At 46.6% G+C, this 17522-nt stretch overlaps 1 protein-coding gene across 1 annotated transcript in view; it reads right to left on the reverse strand.

Annotated features, from left to right (window-relative positions):
• Positions 1-17522, reverse strand: part of ALS2CL (ALS2 C-terminal like) — a 719895-nt gene that overhangs the window by 148929 nt on the left and 553444 nt on the right. The window lies entirely within an intron of this gene.

Raw genomic sequence — 17522 nt, forward strand, 5'->3', positions numbered from 1 at the left:
TGGGAGAGGAATCTGGGTTGTGGATGGTTAATGCATTGTGCTGTAATGTCCAGGGTAATTCAGTGAAAGTTGAAATTTTTAGTCCTAAAGGTTCATGTCATTGAACCAGTTGTGTACTCTATCTTCTATGTTGTTGGCAAATACCATTAACTTTGTCTTGATTAAGTTGAGCTTCAAGTAGGTGTTGGACATCCAGATCTGGATGATCTGCAAACAGTTTGAGGAGCTGGATGTCTGAAGCAAAGTAGATTTTCAGAGAGAGGTGTATCATTGGAATGTTGGTGAATCTTGATTCTGTTATCTGTGAGAATGCAAAAAGAACAATTGATGGATGTTAGACCTGACATCATTGGCTTGAGTCTCTCCTCCATTTTTCTGTTTGCCTCTACTGTTTTACGATGTTTTGCTGGTATATGCTTTGGGCGCCGTGTCACTGCTGATCAGTGCCATAGCGCAAGTGCTCCCTATGTTAAAATGATGTATCTATTGTATCCATGTTTGGCTTATTTGGTTTACTGTCAGTCCCTAGTCTAGTGCACCAGGAGTGCCGGGGCTTGTAAATACAAATGCCGCTCGTGGGCTTGCAGCACGTGTTGTGCCACCCACAGGAGCGGCCTTGTAAAAGAATGTCTACGGGTCGGTCATTGCGAGACCCACGTGCAGTCTTGCACTGTCACGTCGGCTGCGCAGGTATATCTACTTGCCAGCCCCTCCAACCTTCCCTTAACTTCATGTTAGTCACCCCTATGGTAGGCCCATGGGCGGGTGCATTGTAAGTGTAAGGTAGGACAAGCCTGACCAAGTTGGCATGTCCTGATAGTGAAGTGCCGCCATCTTAGTGCTTCACTATTGCGAGGTAGCCTGCTCTCCGTTGGATAGAATGGGCCGCCGGGATTATTAATGCGATGATCCTAGCTGGCTCGGAGAGTACGGTGCAATGTCGAGTTTGGTATCCCTGAACTCGGGGTTTAATTACGCATCCGTTGGGGTGGATGGTTTTTGGACTCTGGGTTCGGAAGTAGTACTTTTAGAAAGTGTCTATTTTCTTGTCTAACCATATCTGGTCTCTGCTGGTCTTACGTGTGTGTGACAGGAGCTGGGTGGCTCCAAGAGGTCTGGATGAGTCAGTGTGGGATGAGTGGGACATTTACGTTGAGAGTAGGGGGAGAGTAGTTGTTGATAGCCTGCCTTGCCTGATACAATGCTGGCTCCACCTCCTGCCAAGCGACTGATGGCTCTGTGCCTGCCATGGATGATCCTGGCCCCACCTCCTGCCAGGAGGGCGATAGCTCTGCTCCTGCCAGTATCAATGCTGGCTCCACCTCCTGCGGGGCGTCTGAGGACCCGGCCCGGCTCAATGAATAGGCCAGGTGCTACTGCCTAGCTCCACCCACCGCAGGCCCAGGGTGTTGGGAAACCCCCTAGACAAAGGGATCAAAGACGAGAAGGGGTATAAGAGAAGGACCCCTGAACTAGGAAATCAGATCACTTCTGACAAGGAACCCTGTAACCAAGGACAAGAAGCCTGCTGATCTAAAGGACTGCCTACCCCTTCTGCCAGTGTGCTGTTGTTGGGGGAATCCTGCAGTGCTTCTTTATTTTTGCCAAGGAACCAGGAGAGAGGAACTTTGTGTGTACTCTCACGCTTGCTAAGAAAATCTCCAAGGACTGGAAGAGTGCCAGTCTCCTGCTGAAGTCACAGGGCTAAAGGACTTCACCTGCTAAAAAGTGCTATCCGCTGGAAGTGTGAATCCAGCACCTCTGAAAGAACCAGCAACCACGACGATCGGACGCTGGGCCCAACCGACGCCAGCAGCAACGCCAGTGAGTAGGAGTACGGCTCTAACTCCAGAGGACCTCGTGTCTGCCCCGCTGCTGATCGCATCCACCGTGTGCCCTTCGACGCCATGAGCGCTGCTCACTCTGTGCAACTGCATCATCGACAACGCCTGCTGAGGCCTGATCGACACCGAGACGCGACGCCGGATTGCTCGACGCCGCTGATCATCGTGTGCTTCATTTTCCTAAGGTACTGTGTTGTTGGGGGTCCGTGTGACTCCAGGCCCGACGTAGCGCTCCTCGCGGTCGACGCCATACCTGTGGATTAACTTTGCCTCGACGTTGTGTAGCTCCCGTGTGAGTTACCCTGTTGCTAAGAACTGTGTTTCCAAGAAGAAGATTTGCTTGATACTAAAAGACTTTGGTGCTAAAGAAGAAACTACCTTTGAACTATCCTTTTTCCTTCCCGAACGTATTTATTCCGATTGTGTACAGTTTTTGCCGTTATTTGGTCTTGTGCTAAGCCTTATATAAAAATACTTATTTTTATAATACTACTGTGTCGTGTCCATTTGTAGTGTATTCACTTTATTACTGTATGTGGTCATAATTGCTTAACACACAGCCTCTGAGATAAGCCTGTTCTGCTCTGCCAAGCTACCAAGGGGGTGAGCGGGGGTTATCGAAGGGTGTGATCCACTTGCCCTGACTAGAAAAGGAGTGTCCCTATTTGTCAGAAGTGTATACCTCTGCCAACTAGAGACAGCCGGTTCTAACATTGGATGCAGCGGTGAGGATTTGGACCTTGCATTTATGACCCATGTACAGTGATTAGTGTGCGCTACGTAGTGAAAGCAGACCATAACGCAGTCACAATCTAATTCGGAAGGATCCTATTTTTGTTCTCCGCTTTCCTGAAACGTGATTTTCTGAACACTGCCAGTTTCATCATGAGTGACAACGGAGTCACTGCCCCTGCTATCGTTGTTGTTGAAGAGTTCGAGAGGAGTAAGCTAAAGAGATACAAGAAAGATGAGCTGAAACACTTTTGCAACCAGTTTGAAGTTCCTACCACCGGCCTCTCGAGAAAAGATGATTTTTATAAAGCATTACAGGCCAGGTGGGAATCCTGAAATCCCTCTGATGTGGTGGTGGTACCCACAGAGGAAGGGGATGAGGAGGTGCCAGTGAATGGACCTGTGCCCTCTCCCGGAAGCAGTGTTTCCTCCAAAGGTCTTTCCCCTGAAGAAAGAGAAGAAAGGGCGAAAGAGTGAGCTTACAACATGGAGATGGCAAGGCTAAAGATAAATGGGCAGTTGGAGTTAGAAAATGCAAGAGGTAGAAGGGAAGCTGATGTAGAGATCAAAAAGTTGGAGTTTGAACGAGAGAAGTTAGCTTTGGAGCGTGAAGCCAGGTTGAGGGAACTGGATATCCAAGCTAAAAAGTTAGAGTTGAATCCCTCTGGTGGCAGCATTCCATCCGAGCCTGCAGAAAGTAAGTTTTACTTCCCGAAAGATGTGATCAAAGATTACAATAAGAATGAAGATATTGGTCAATGGTTTAAAGCATATGAGTTAGCATTGTTGGCCCACCAGGTCCCTGAGAAGAATTGGGGAGCGGGGTTGTGGGGTCGCTTTGTGAATGAGGGAAGAGATACCCTGTTAGACATGCCTGTTGCAGATAGGATGTTGTATGCTCATATGAAAGATGCTTTAATGTTGCGATATGGTTTAACCCCCGAGCAGTACAGACAAGCTTTTAGAGAATGTAAGAAGTTGCCTGGTACGACGTGGGTTGAATATGTGTCTTATTTTTGCAGAGCCATGGATGGTTGGGTAAAGGGCAGCAAAGTGGAAAGTTATGAAGCTCTCTATGATTTGTTTGCGTGGGAGCACTTGTCTAATAACTGTTTTCCAGAGCTGCGCCAGCATCTGATTGATAGCAAGATATCTAACCCTAGAAAACTTGCTGAGGAGGCGGACCGCTGGGTCAGTACCAGGGTCCACAAGGGTCCAGTGGGAGACTCAGCCAAAGGTGGGCAGGGTCCCCAGCAGAAGAGTGGGGGGGACAAGGGTAAACAGAAGGAGTCTCAGAAAGGGCCCCAAAGTAATCCCCAAGGGAACCAAGGGAAAGGTTCCCAGCCTCCCCCTGAGAAGAAGCCAGGGGCCCCGACGGGTAAACCTGTTCATAGGGGCCCCCTAACCTGCTACGGTTGTGGGCAGGTGGGACACCGGTTTTATGACCCCCAGTGTCCCAAGAAGGATTCGAATGCACCGCCGCGTGCACCCCCTCGTCAGTTGGCAAGTGTAGCCTTGGGAGGGGAGGAGATGGTTGTCCATGGTGGGAGGGGTCCCGCAGAAATGTCCCTGGTCTCGCTAGGAGACATGCAAATGGTCCCTCCACCCCCTCTGCCTAGTAACACTAGTAAATATAGGCAGTGGGTGACCATTAATGGCCATAGAGTGGAAGCTCTCAGAGACACCGGAGCGAGTGTGACAGCTGTCAAGTGTCACTTGGTGTCCAGAGAGCAGGTGGTTCCCCACGCATTCTACCCCGTGATAGCTGCCGATAACTCCCAGAAAGAGTGTGAGGTGGCTCAGGTTTCCTTTGAATGGGGGGAGTTTCAGGTACTCTTCAGGTTGCTGTGAGGCCCGCCATGCCTGTCGACTGTCTCCTGGGCAATGATTTGGAAGACTCCCCTTGGGCTAAGGTGGAGCGAGCGGCGCACTTGAAAATGTTGGGTGTACCAGAGTGGGTGTGTGCAACCACTCGATCCATGACAGCAAGTAAGGGTGTTGATGGGGTCCCGGAGCCTGAAAGTACGGCCCAGGACCCAGCTGTGAAGAGAAGAGGCAGGAGGCGCGGGAAACCGGCCCCGTTGTTCCCGTGGTCCAGAAGGAGGTAGACCCTGAGGGGGATGCCCTGGAGCCCACAGGGGAACAAATTGCCGAACTGGGAGATCTGCCCGAGCTGACCCACTGGCAGCAGGATGGTGGTCCCTCCAGGGAGGAATTCTGTGCGGAACAGAAAGTGTGCCCTTCTCTTGTGGGCATGAGGCAGCAGGCCTCAGCCCAATCCTCAGGTGATCAGTCAGGGTCACATTTTGTGTACTGGGAGAACGACCTCCTGTATAGCGAGCCTAAGGCTGCTGAGCCTGGGTCAGCCCGTGTGCTGGTGGTACCCCAGCGCTTCAGAGCCTTCCTACTGGGTTTGGCTCATGACGTACCGTTAGCTGGACATCTGGGGCAGGACAAGACCTATGACAGGCTTGTCACCCATTTTTATTGGCCTCAGATGCGTAGGGATGTAGACATCCATTGCAAGACTTGTCGCACTTGCCAGGCAAGTGGGAAAAGCGGAAGGAAGCAGAAGGCTCCCCTCCAACCTTTTCCGGTAGTCAGCACCCCCTTTGACCGGGTGGGTATTGACATTGTTGGGCCCCTGGACCCCAAGACAGCCCTGGGCAACAGGTTCATCCTGGTCTTGGTGGACCATGCCACAAGGTACCCGGAAGCCATCCCTCTCAGGACAGTTACGGCCCCCGTGGTGGGACGGGCACTGATGGGTGTTTTCTCCCGGATGGGGTTCCCCAGAGAGGTGGTGTCCGACCGAGGCACCAACTTCATTTCGAACTATATGAAGTCTCTGTGGAAGGAGTGTGGGGTAACCTACAAGTTCACCACTCCTTACCACCCTCAAGGAAATGGGCTGGTTGAGAGATTCAACCGGACCCTGAAAGGCATGATTATGGGTCTTGAAGAACCAATGAGGCGGAAATGGGACGTCCTCTTGCCATGCCTGTTGTTTGCTTACCGTGAGGTACCGCAGAAGGCTCTAGGGTTCAGCCCCTTTGAGCTCTTATACGGTCACCCGGTAAGAGGGCCTTTGAGTCTGGTCAAGGAAGGCTGGGAGCAATCTCCCAGGAAACCTTCCCAGGATGTATACAGCTACATGCTGGCCTTTCGGAACCAGACTCGGCGCTTCAGAGAACTTGCTCAGGCAAATCTGGAGGCCAGCCAGGAGGAGATGAAGCGATGGTACGACCGGAATGCCACTCTGGTAGAGCTTCAGCCTGGTCAGGAAGTGTGGGTCATGTCCCCTGTGGAACCTTGTGCGCTCAAGGACAGGTGGACTGGACCGTTTAAGGTTGTGGAGAAGAAGAGCGATGTCACCTACTTGGTGGACTTGAAATCTCCCAGGAACCCCATGCGGGTCCTGCATGTCAACCGTTTGAAGCCCCACTTAGAAAGGTCCGAAGTGGGCATGCTCCTAGCTACAGATGATGGAACGGAGGAGGAGAGTGAGCCTCTTCCTGACCTCCTGTATGCTAAAGAGCAAGACGGGTCAGTGGATGGTGTGGTCCTCTCTGACACACTGACCCTTGAGCAGAAACAGGATTGTCGCCACCTGTTGGGACAATTCCCGGATCTGTTTTCCTTGGTTCCGGGTGTCACGCATTGGTGTGTCCATGACGTTGACACCGGAGACAGCCCTCCTGTGAAGCACAAGGCTTACAGGGTGACTGACAAGGTCAGAGCGTACATTAAGGAGGAGGTCTCCAAAATGTTCGCGTTAGGGGTGATTGAGTCCTCTAGCAGTCCTTGGGCCAGCCCAGTGGTCTTGGTCCCGAAGGCTGCAGCGCCTGGTGCTTCACCAGAACTCCGGTTCTGCGTGGATTACCGAGGACTCAATTCGGTCACGAAGACTGACGCGCACCCCATCCCCAGAGCTGATGAGCTCATCGATCGGTTGGGGGCTGCCCGGTACCTTAGTACGTTTGACTTAACGTCTGGGTACTGGCAGATCGCCTTGACTGATGGGGCAAAAGAGAGGTCAGCGTTCTCCACACCAGATGGGCTATACCAGTTCCGGGTGATGCCCTCTGGGATGAAGAATGCCCCTGCCACCTTCCAGAGGTTGGTCAACCAGGTCTTGGCTGGACTGGAGGAATTCAGCGCCGCCTACCTGGACGACATCGCAGTGTTCAGCGCCAGCTGGGAGGAACACTTGCGCCACCTCCAGGAAGTGTTGTTGGCCCTGCGCGGAGCAGGCCTCACAATCAAAGCCAGTAAGTGCCAGATTGGGCAGGGTTCTGTGGTGTACTTGGGGCACCAAGTAGGGAGTGGTAAGGTGGCCCCCCTGCAACCCAAGATTGATACCATCCTGGCTTGGGCACCGCCCAAACCCCAAACGCAGGTGAGAGCCTTCTTAGGACTCACGGGTTATTACAGGAGGTTTGTCAAGGATTACGGTAACATTGTGCACCCCTTGACTTCGCTGACTTCCAGGAAGCAGCCACGAAACGTGATCTGGACTGATGCCTGTCAAACGGCCTTTGACACCCTGAAAACTGCAATGTGCACAGCACCTATACTCCAGGCACCCGACTTTTCAAAAGAATTCATTGTTCAGACGGACGCTTCAGAGCATGGCGTGGGGGCTGTTCTAGCTCAGGTGAATGAAGAGGGCCGAGACTTGCCTGTAGCCTTCATCAGTAGGAGGTTACTTCCCAGGGAAACGAGGTGGAGTGCGATAGAGAGAGAAGCATTTGCTGTGGTCTGGGCGCTGAAGAAGCTAAGACCCTACCTGTTTGGGACTCACTTCCGGGTTCAGACAGACCACAGGCCCCTCAGATGGTTGATGCAAATGAGGGGTGAGAATCCAAAACTGTTGAGGTGGTCCATTGCTCTACAGGGGATGGACTTTACGGTGGAACACCGCCCTGGTACAGATCACGCCAATGCTGATGGTCTGTCCAGATTTTTCCGCCTTAGTGATGAGGACTCACTAGGTTAAGGGTAGTTCTCCCCACATTTCAGCTGGAGGGGACCCGTGTTAGACCTGACATCATTGGCTTGAGTCTCTCCTCCATTTTTCTGTTTGCCTCTACTGTTTTACGATGTTTTGCTGGTATATGCTTTGGGCGCCGTGTCACTGCTGATCAGTGCCATAGTGCAAGTGCTCCCTATGTTAAAATGATGTATCTATTGTATCCATGTTTGGCTTATTTGGTTTACTGTCAGTCCCTAGTCTAGTGCACCAGGAGTGCCGGGGCTTGTAAATACAAATGCCGCTCGTGGGCTTGCAGCACGTGTTGTGCCACCCACAGGAGCGGCCTTGTAAAAGAATGTCTACGGGTCGGTCATTGCGAGACCCACGTGCAGTCTTGCACTGTCACGTCGGCTGCGCAGGTATACCTACTTGCCAGCCCCTCCAACCTTCCCTTAACTTCATGTTAGTCACCCCTATGGTAGGCCCATGGGCAGGGTGCATTGTAAGTGTAAGGTAGGACAAGCCTGACCAAGTTGGCATGTCCTGATAGTGAAGTGCCGCCATCTTAGTGCTTCACTATTGCGAGGTAGCCTGCTCTCCGTTGGATAGAATGGGCCGCCGGGATTATTAATGCGATGATCCTAGCTGGCTCGGAGAGTACGGTGCAATGTCGAGTTTGGTATCCCTGTACTCGGGGTTTAATTACGCATCCGTTGGGGTGGATGGTTTTTGGACTCTGGGTTCGAAAGTAGTACTTTTAGAAAGTGTCTATTTTCTTGTCTAACCATATCTGGTCTCTGCTGGTCTTACGTGTGTGTGACAGGAGCTGGGTGGCTCCAAGAGGTCTGGATGAGTCAGTGTGGGATGAGTGGGACATTTACGTTGAGAGTAGGGGGAGAGTAGTTGTTGATAGCCTGCCTTGCCTGATACAATGCTGGCTCCACCTCCTGCCAAGCGACTGATGGCTCTGTGCCTGCCATGGACGATCCTGGCCCCACCTCCTGCCAGGAGGGCGATAGCTCTGCTCCTGCCAGTATCAATGCTGGCTCCACCTCCTGCGGGGCGTCTGAGGACCCGGCCCGGCTCAATGAATAGGCCAGGTGCTACTGCCTAGCTCCACCCACCGCAGGCCCAGGGTGTTGGGAAACCCCCGGCCTAGACAAAGGGATCAAAGACGAGAAGGGGTATAAGAGAAGGACCCCTGAACTAGGAAATCAGATCACTTCTGACAAGGAACCCTGTAACCAAGGACAAGAAGCCTGCTGATCTAAAGGACTGCCTACCCCTTCTGCCAGTGTGCTGTTGTTGGGGGAATCCTGCAGTGCTTCTTTATTTTTGCCAAGGAACCAGGAGAGAGGAACTTTGTGTGTACTCTCACGCTTGCTAAGAAAATCTCCAAGGACTGGAAGAGTGCCAGTCTCCTGCTGAAGTCACAGGGCTAAAGGACTTCACCTGCTAAAAAGTGCTATCCGCTGGAAGTGTGAATCCAGCACCTCTGAAAGAACCAGCAACCACGACGATCGGACGCTGGGCCCAACCGACGCCAGCAGCAACGCCAGTGAGTAGGAGTACGGCTCTAACTCCAGAGGACCTCGTGTCTGCCCCGCTGCTGATCGCATCCACCGTGTGCCCTTCGACGCCGTGAGCGCTGCTCACTCTGTGCAACTGCATCATCGACAACGCCTGCTGAGGCCTGATCGACACCGAGACGCGACGCCGGATTGCTCGACGCCGCTGATCATCGTGTGCTTCATTTTCCTAAGGTACTGTGTTGTTGGGGGTCCGTGTGACTCCAGGCCCGACGTAGCGCTCCTCGCGGTCGACGCCATACCTGTGGATTAACTTTGCCTCGACGTTGTGTAGCTCCCGTGTGAGTTACCCTGTTGCTAAGAACTGTGTTTCCAAGAAGAAGATTTGCTTGATACTAAAAGACTTTGGTGCTAAAGAAGAAACTACCTTTGAACTATCCTTTTTCCTTCCCGAACGTATTTATTCCGATTGTGTACAGTTTTTGCCGTTATTTGGTCTTGTGCTAAGCCTTATATAAAAATACTTATTTTTATAATACTACTGTGTCGTGTCCATTTGTAGTGTATTCACTTTATTACTGTATGTGGTCATAATTGCTTAACACACAGCCTCTGAGATAAGCCTGTTCTGCTCTGCCAAGCTACCAAGGGGGTGAGCGGGGGTTATCGAAGGGTGTGATCCACTTGCCCTGACTAGAAAAGGAGTGTCCCTATTTGTCAGAAGTGTATACCTCTGCCAACTAGAGACAGCCGGTTCTAACAATGGACAAAATGCAGAACAATGGCATACATTCACCCCAGTACAGAGATCTGGTGTTACCCAGAAACCGGTCCCAGGATGCTTGTTTTCGATTCAGGGAAGACCTGGCTTGGCAGTTAGGGCTGGACTGTTCCCACGAGGCACATGGTCAGACTGATTTGCATATAGCTGAGTCTGAACTGAGGTAGCGAAGTGAGCTAAAGAATGATGATGGATTCAACCCAGATCTGTGACTGGGGGTGAGTGTCTGAAAAGTGTCAGCGCTCCATCCATCATCTCCTTGTCTGTGCGTTATCTGTGAATATAGCACAAAATGGCTCCATTGTAGAGTTTGAAGATGAAAGGAGACAGTATGGAACTCTAGGGGTCTCCATAGGTGATAGGGACCTTGTGTGGCCTGAGGTTTCCATGTGAACAAAATGGTGTTGGTTGAAAAGGTAGAAGGAGAACCAGTGAAGGACACTGCCAGTAAATCTCATTTGAGACTCCAGGGTGTGCATGAGGGTGGGATGGTTGACTATGATGAAGGCAGCTGAGAGAGCTAGAAATGTAAGGACACAGGGTTTTTTTCATCTGTAGTCAAAGGGCATCTTCAACTATGTGTTAGGTAGTGGTCTCCATGCTGCAGGGTGATCTTAAGCCACACTGGCAGTTAGCAGAGCTATGATCTTGGAATTGAAACTAGACTGCTTTTTCAATTATCTATTTCTTCCACCATACCATGTTGCAGGTTTTTTTTACCCTGCTTTCTCCTTATGTATCATTTTTTTCTTGTTGTCTGCTCCTCCTATTGTCTCCCCTCTCTTGTTTAAATTCTGTTATTGAAAAATAACTACCCATGCCGAACAACTAGTGCTGATGCCCACCACCTGCAGTAGCCACATCTAAGAACAAATACTCTTTTTGTAGACCTAGATAAACCCCACTTTATAATTAATATGCTATTGCTGCATGTTATTAGATGAACTTCAAGCCAAGTGCCAAATTACATATTTTTGCAATAATCCATATTGATATTTGTACTAATGAATGTGAAACTATCTTTTTCCACGGATCCTGCTGCTGTTTGGCATTGACCAGTTGGCATAAATGGCAGTGCAAAATTAACCTGCACCACAATTTTGGGAACAGGACCCATCTTAATTCCCAAATTAAGAAGTTATATAAAATAAAATAAAATCAATGGCACTTTTAAAACGCACAGCTACACATTGAGTAGTACTCATTTCAGTGAAACTTGCTTTTTTAAACTTCTTGTACCATACTTTTATTTTGACCATATCATTTTTAATTCATTTGTGAGAATTACTGTACTGTAATATCTTTGATAGGTTCCACAATCACCCGTACGTAAATTAATGATTAATACTGTATTCAAGTTTGATAGCAAAGTTTACTGTGCTTAAACATTGCGGTATTTCAGGAATTCATCCTATGCATTGTATAAACTAGCCTTCCAGAATTTACTATGTGCATCATGCCACCTTATGTTTAATGGATAATACGTTTTGGACCAATTGTGCGAATTAATATTTTTATTTCAACATGTAATTTATGTTATGTCCTAGTTATAAAAAACAGAATTTTTTGACAGTCATAACCAAAATAAACAACATTCAGGCACTTTGTAGATTTGGTTTAAATTTCCTCCTGGGTATTTGTTTCTTATACCATGTCATTTAAATTTTAGAATTTGGTGCGCAATGGAATGTCAGTGGCAGAAGTAGGCAAAGACTGTTTCTAATTAAAAAAGACAGTTCCATTCCGATGGACCTATCCTCAAGGTGCACCCAGGGCTGCATAAATATACTGTCAATGATTATATTTGGCTTCATCACTCTCACCTGGGTCACTCTTATGCTAAAGCCTTATGATTGCATAACAAAACATGTGGAATTACTGTCTTTGTGGTTAAGATAGAAGTATGCAAACACCATGTTCCAAGAATAGGGATTAGCTTGAAGCAGTTTAGTGTGGCTCCCCCCTTATACGTATTTATGTTGATTTATGTAGATTACATTTTTTCATTTTGAGCGTTCTAATATTATTAAACAAAAGGAGTTTCTAATGTATTACTGAAATACTCCAAGCGAAAACTGTGTACGATTCATTCACATGTGCATACTAATGTTGACTAGAAATGTATTTTAATTAATAATTATAGAATGTTTAATAATGTAATTCACAATTATATGTAGCGATGATTTTTTTCCACGTTATGTTTCACATGTGTATTAATTGTGAATGTGCATGCACATATGCAAGAAGTCTCAAAACCCCCTCAATTGACCTTAACGTTCCTTTGTATTTCTTTTTTTTTTATCATGTTTTATCATTACTTACTTTGTCGTATTTCTAATGTTATGCCTCACTTGTCTTTCTTGAGCCCGCTCCAACTGTTACTATTGATGCAATGCTTTATTTGACTACCTTGTAACAACTACAGGAGCAAAATACCCGTCAACTGTATTGGGATTGGGGTGTGGCAAGGTAAAAACATATGGTATCCCTACTGGTATTATTTAAAGGCAGTTAGCAGGGATATGAGTACAACATTATCCAAAAGGAAGCAAGCGGACTCTGTATGATTATAGTGTGTGCTCAAGGCATCATTTATATAAATCTTCAAGGGAAAAAGAAAAACATAGTAAGTAATTTGCAGTTATTGCAGCACTGCAATATACAACAAACAAAATTGAGAACAACCCAAATTATATGTGGTGCTCAAGGTGTGTCAGTGAAAACCAAGGTAGCGACGCATGTGACAATGTGAACAGCGTGGGCGGCACAAGGTGACTGGTGCATAAATATACAGTGAAACATTTGATACACGGCGGTTCCAAGTGGCTTTTAAAAGTTCATATTTAATTGGTTCAATGTAGTGATCGTGAACCGCTTCGTGTGTTGCGCCTGTGGTTGCGCTGGATGGTCGACGGCGTTTCGATCCAGTTAATTCAGGATCTTCATCAGGACTGGGTCGAGGGCAGTGCTGAGGAGGGGGCGATCGAATCGACTCGGGGTGCCGGATGGCGTCAGGCCGGGTGGCACAAGTGGCTCTAGTTCGGGTAGGTCCGTGCAGGAACCGCTGATGAGGGGGGGCGGGATCCGTGATGAGTGGGGCGTCAGGACAAGCAGATTCGTCTTGCTATCAAGGGGAGGTGCAGGAAGGAAAGAAATCCTTACTACCGATCCAGTCAGTGATCGGAGCGGCAAGAATGAATCTCAGCGAGAGCGGCGGCCTCAATGAGTTGGGATACCATATGTTTTTACCTTATTTGACTACCATCACTTTTATTGTATATTATTTTAATTTATTGTACTGACACCTATTCTTGATCAATAAAATTCTTTTTGAACTCAAAAGTTAAGTGCACAATATCTGGTGTCCTAATTTAGTGTAACCAAAAGGCCTAAAGCTTCTGAATTTAAATATTTAACTTTCATGTGAGAATTGCTATGCTTGAATGTTCTTTCCTTTACAGGTGCAGATACAAGGCTTCTGTAGCTAGAGTAAGGTATTTTGTTTTTTAGCGACAGTAAGGTACATGAGGAATTTCTTGGCAAGAACAAGCTGTGGCAGAGAAGGGACGTTCAAGGTCAATCGAAGGTGCCCCATTGAGAGTGTGTGAAGAAAGCTGGATTGTTCTAAACTCGACCCAGGGCAATGGAAATGTACTGGAAAGTGATGACGCTGGTTACCTAGAATACATTGTGTGCCAATAAATGTTGTAATATTAGTTAGAGAGCAGATACCAGAAGGATTTCATGTGATACAGACCTCTTATGTGATTCTTTTCACTGTGTAGCTTCATGCTATAATCTCTAGACTTGGAGTACTTTTATGAAAGAATCTATCATACTGACACCTGTGCCTTGCTTACCAGGGTTTCCTGGAAGATAGCCTAAAGTAGAATAAGCTATAGTTTATCAGAGGTACTAATGACTAGGAGGGAAGATCGAATTCTGCAAATAAACCTTAAAATGGTTTTTCTGATCTTTTTTTTATCATTGCCACCTAGTTTTTGGTGCCCTTCCTATTCTTTAGACTGAATTTCTTTAGGTGGGTTGGATTAATCCTTGTAATACTGTATGTCTCCAATATGCTTTTGAGACTCATCTATGTTAGTTTGTCTGTAATAAAAATATTCAACACTCTTCAGTAATCCTAGTCTGATTGTGTGACTAGTTAGTTACACTGTTATTGAGATATGCAATATTTACTCCCTCTTACCTCTCTGGCAACTAAAAAGGTTCACTGACCAAGGAGTGGAAAAGACTAACAGGTTTAGAGTAGCTTTAAGCTCTTCATCACACTGATGAAGAATTGATATAGTCATTGTGCACTGTTAGAAGGAAATCCAATATTCATGCTATTCATTCAAGCCAACCTGTGCATTGCCTGACAAAGAGTTCAGACAGACACTTATCCTTTGCATATCCCATTACAACAATATACTTCATTGGCTCCTTAGTGCCTGCACTGATATATAAACAATGCCAAGGAACATTTTAAGAAGAACCCTATAAAATAATATTTAACTTCTAGTTAATACACACATCTTTTGCCCCAAAAACAGGACTCCAAAACACAGATAACACTATGAAGCGGCAACCCAAACATAAGTCAATTTTTCAATATCATTAAGACTAAATATCTTTTATTTCCCTGAATTCGCCCTTGTGAATAGCTGCCAAGTAATTCATCTTGTGTGTGATGCCCTTAGCCAAATCATTCTTTTTAGTATACATAATTTGTATATTGAGAATTGTAGATTACTTTCATCAATAAAAGTATGAACTTATACATTAAAATTAAGGGCTAGCTGAATGTGCCACACATTATAGAGTACCTCCTGAAGATATGGATGTGTACCTTTATGTGAGTTGTGAATGTCTATATGTGTAATTTATTGCGGGCAGTATAAAACAGTCAATTTTAAAAATAGCATGCAACTCCAAATAGCCTTCTGTCCTTCTAATGAAAGCCCCTTCGTTGTCTCATCTAGGTTTTGTCATTTTGTTGTTACATTGTAATACTTCCAGCTCTGCATTTATCACTAAATAAATACTACAAGTCCCAGAATGCAAAGACCAAAAATAAATTGAATGAGATTTCTGCTATAAGACAACTTGAGACATCTCTAGACGTCTCTAGCTTCACCCTGTACCCCCTCACTTATTACTCATTGACATGAAATTCCCCCAAGAAATTTTCATATGTAATTTTAAACAGAGCTACAGCCAAAATAGCTGTAAAGAATAACACCAAATTTGGCAAAAGCAAGATCTGAACACAGAAAGCATGCTTTTTGCGAGTGTGGTGTAAATATGTTCAATAATTTTCAAGAAATTAAGGTTTAAAAGTTAGTGATATCTGGAAGGTTGGGTTCACAGGAGTGTGATCCAAAAAACATGTAAAAAGAAAGCAGGCTTGAGTATCTGTGGTGGGCTGGCCTCTTATGGGTGGTTGGCTCTGAGCTAACCCAAGCCAAAGGCAGTTCATGGTTGAGGTTGGCTGCCTGCCGCTCCCATGCAACACACAGCTGAAGGCTGTATGTGGCAGGGGGTTGGCCTTGTTACGTACAGTAATAAAATATTACTTTGTGTTAAAAAACTACAATTTCATGGAAAAAAGCAAAGCTTAAAGGGTCATTATAGTTAGATATCATAATAACATCTTACTTTACATTTAAAAAAAACTTAAAAACAAAGGTTAAAGTGATGTTACAATTTTGGTGAAGATATCAGTTTTAAATGCAACATTTTAACCCAAAAAAAATGAAATTAACCAGTTAAAGGTAACTGAATGAACTATACCTCGCGCCCTCGCCATGTACTGCTTATGACCTCACATATTACATGACTCATGACATGGTCTATGATATCAATGATAACATTACTGATTACTTTTGAAATGGCATACACACTGTGAATGAGAGGGTGTGGGTTATAGTTACTTCAGTTTGCAGTCGTACTTCCTTGCAAATGTTTATATATATCCCTCCTTATCCTCTCCTACCGGCTTTATTTGTCTAGGATTAACTTCTCCTCTGTGTATTCCTAAAATGTAAATGTTTTTAGTTAATCCCATCATGTGAACAGTTTCTATTTTTTATGATATGTGGCTCGCTCTCCATTTGACTTCTTGATGTGTCATCATTTTGTGTTTGCTCTTCAAGTCTGTAATTGAATGCATCTATTAAACACACTCTGCAGCCTTGCCAAGTACCACGCATCAAGCGTAAGACTAACGCATTTCAGTGTGGTGGTCCTCACCACCACACTGAAATGCAAATCCACACATTTAGCGCCTCCTCAGCTGTCAAGCTGGAGGGCTAGTATTCATGCATGAACTGGAGTGGCAGCGCGCCATGCGCGCAGCTCTCGGCATGCTTGGGGGGTACTCTGACACAATGTAACAATATTCACCCAACACTGCACCGCGGGTATTTGTTACATCGTGAGGCCATGACTCCCACTTATAACCAAGATGGGATGTCCTGCTGCTGTTGCATGCTGGACAGCTGCAGTTCGTGAAAATAAAGTTACAGGCTCCAGTTGCAATGGCAGCGCTGCTTGCACTGCATGTCCGAAGGAAAATGATCTAAAAATCGTGGTCACCCAAGGTAACCGTACAGAACAGAGAAGAGTTCCAGGTTCATCTTCCTGCTCAGCTGCTGCCTACGGTGCAATCGGGCGGCATAAGTAAATTTTGGCTGTGCTTTGAAGTTTGGGGATTATGAAGAGGGCCGCAGCAGCTCCTCCGACCTCGCTGCTCACACCACAGCGGAAAGCCGGCTCGTTGCCTGGTGCAGTTGACCTGCAATGCTGGGCGCCACGACAAGGCAGAGCCAGCAGCTGCTTACCGATACCACAGCCGGTAATAAAATACCACCGGAATATGGGATCCCGCCCGCGCGACTCGACCCCCCCCAGTCCCACCATCGCTGGCTGAGAGTGTCTCAGTATGAAGCAGGCTATTGTCACTACAGTCAGAAAGTGGAGTTAATGCAGCAAATATAGGTAACTGCACATTTGAGCAGGAGGGACCGGACCAGACCCCAGCCTCAGCAGCTGCCGGGACGAGGAGTCTGCATGCTGCATGATAAGTGCCTGAGAGAGTGAGCGCCGGTAAAGGGTATTTGTCCTAATTCAACTAACTAACCCTTATTTGTGCCACAAATTATATGTTAATTACTTATATAACTAGTGGCCTGTGCAACGTAATCTTATTATACTACTCAGTCTGTGTCTAACTAAATTTGAGCCTGTGGCCTGGAAAGGAGACCCCTAGGCTGTGAGTGTGCCTCTGTCAGCCTTTCCTGCCTTTCCATTTCTGGTGTTTTGCAGCAGTTCTAAGATCTTCTTAGTGTTTCTCCTGCTCAAATGGGTGTAATTTCTGCTATTTATGTGTTTCCCTTGTCTTAATGGCCTAATTTTGCTTGTAAGAAAGTGTCACTCATAGTTTTTGAAATGTCACTCATAATGACACTAAAATTATGGAAATGTCACACATGGCAATCTGAAACCTTGGCAGCTATGACTGTGTCCTCACTGGGACATATGTGCATTATGCAGAACTTCATAACCTAAAAAAAGGAAATAAAATCTGGATCCCTGTTTAAAAACAAATGTTTTGCTTGCAAAGCACACCGTACATTTCAGTGGAGAAAACACAATTC

This window comes from Lissotriton vulgaris, chromosome 10 (genome assembly GCF_964263255.1).
Source record: "Lissotriton vulgaris chromosome 10, aLisVul1.2, whole genome shotgun sequence".
Lineage (NCBI taxonomy): Eukaryota > Metazoa > Chordata > Amphibia > Caudata > Salamandridae > Lissotriton > Lissotriton vulgaris.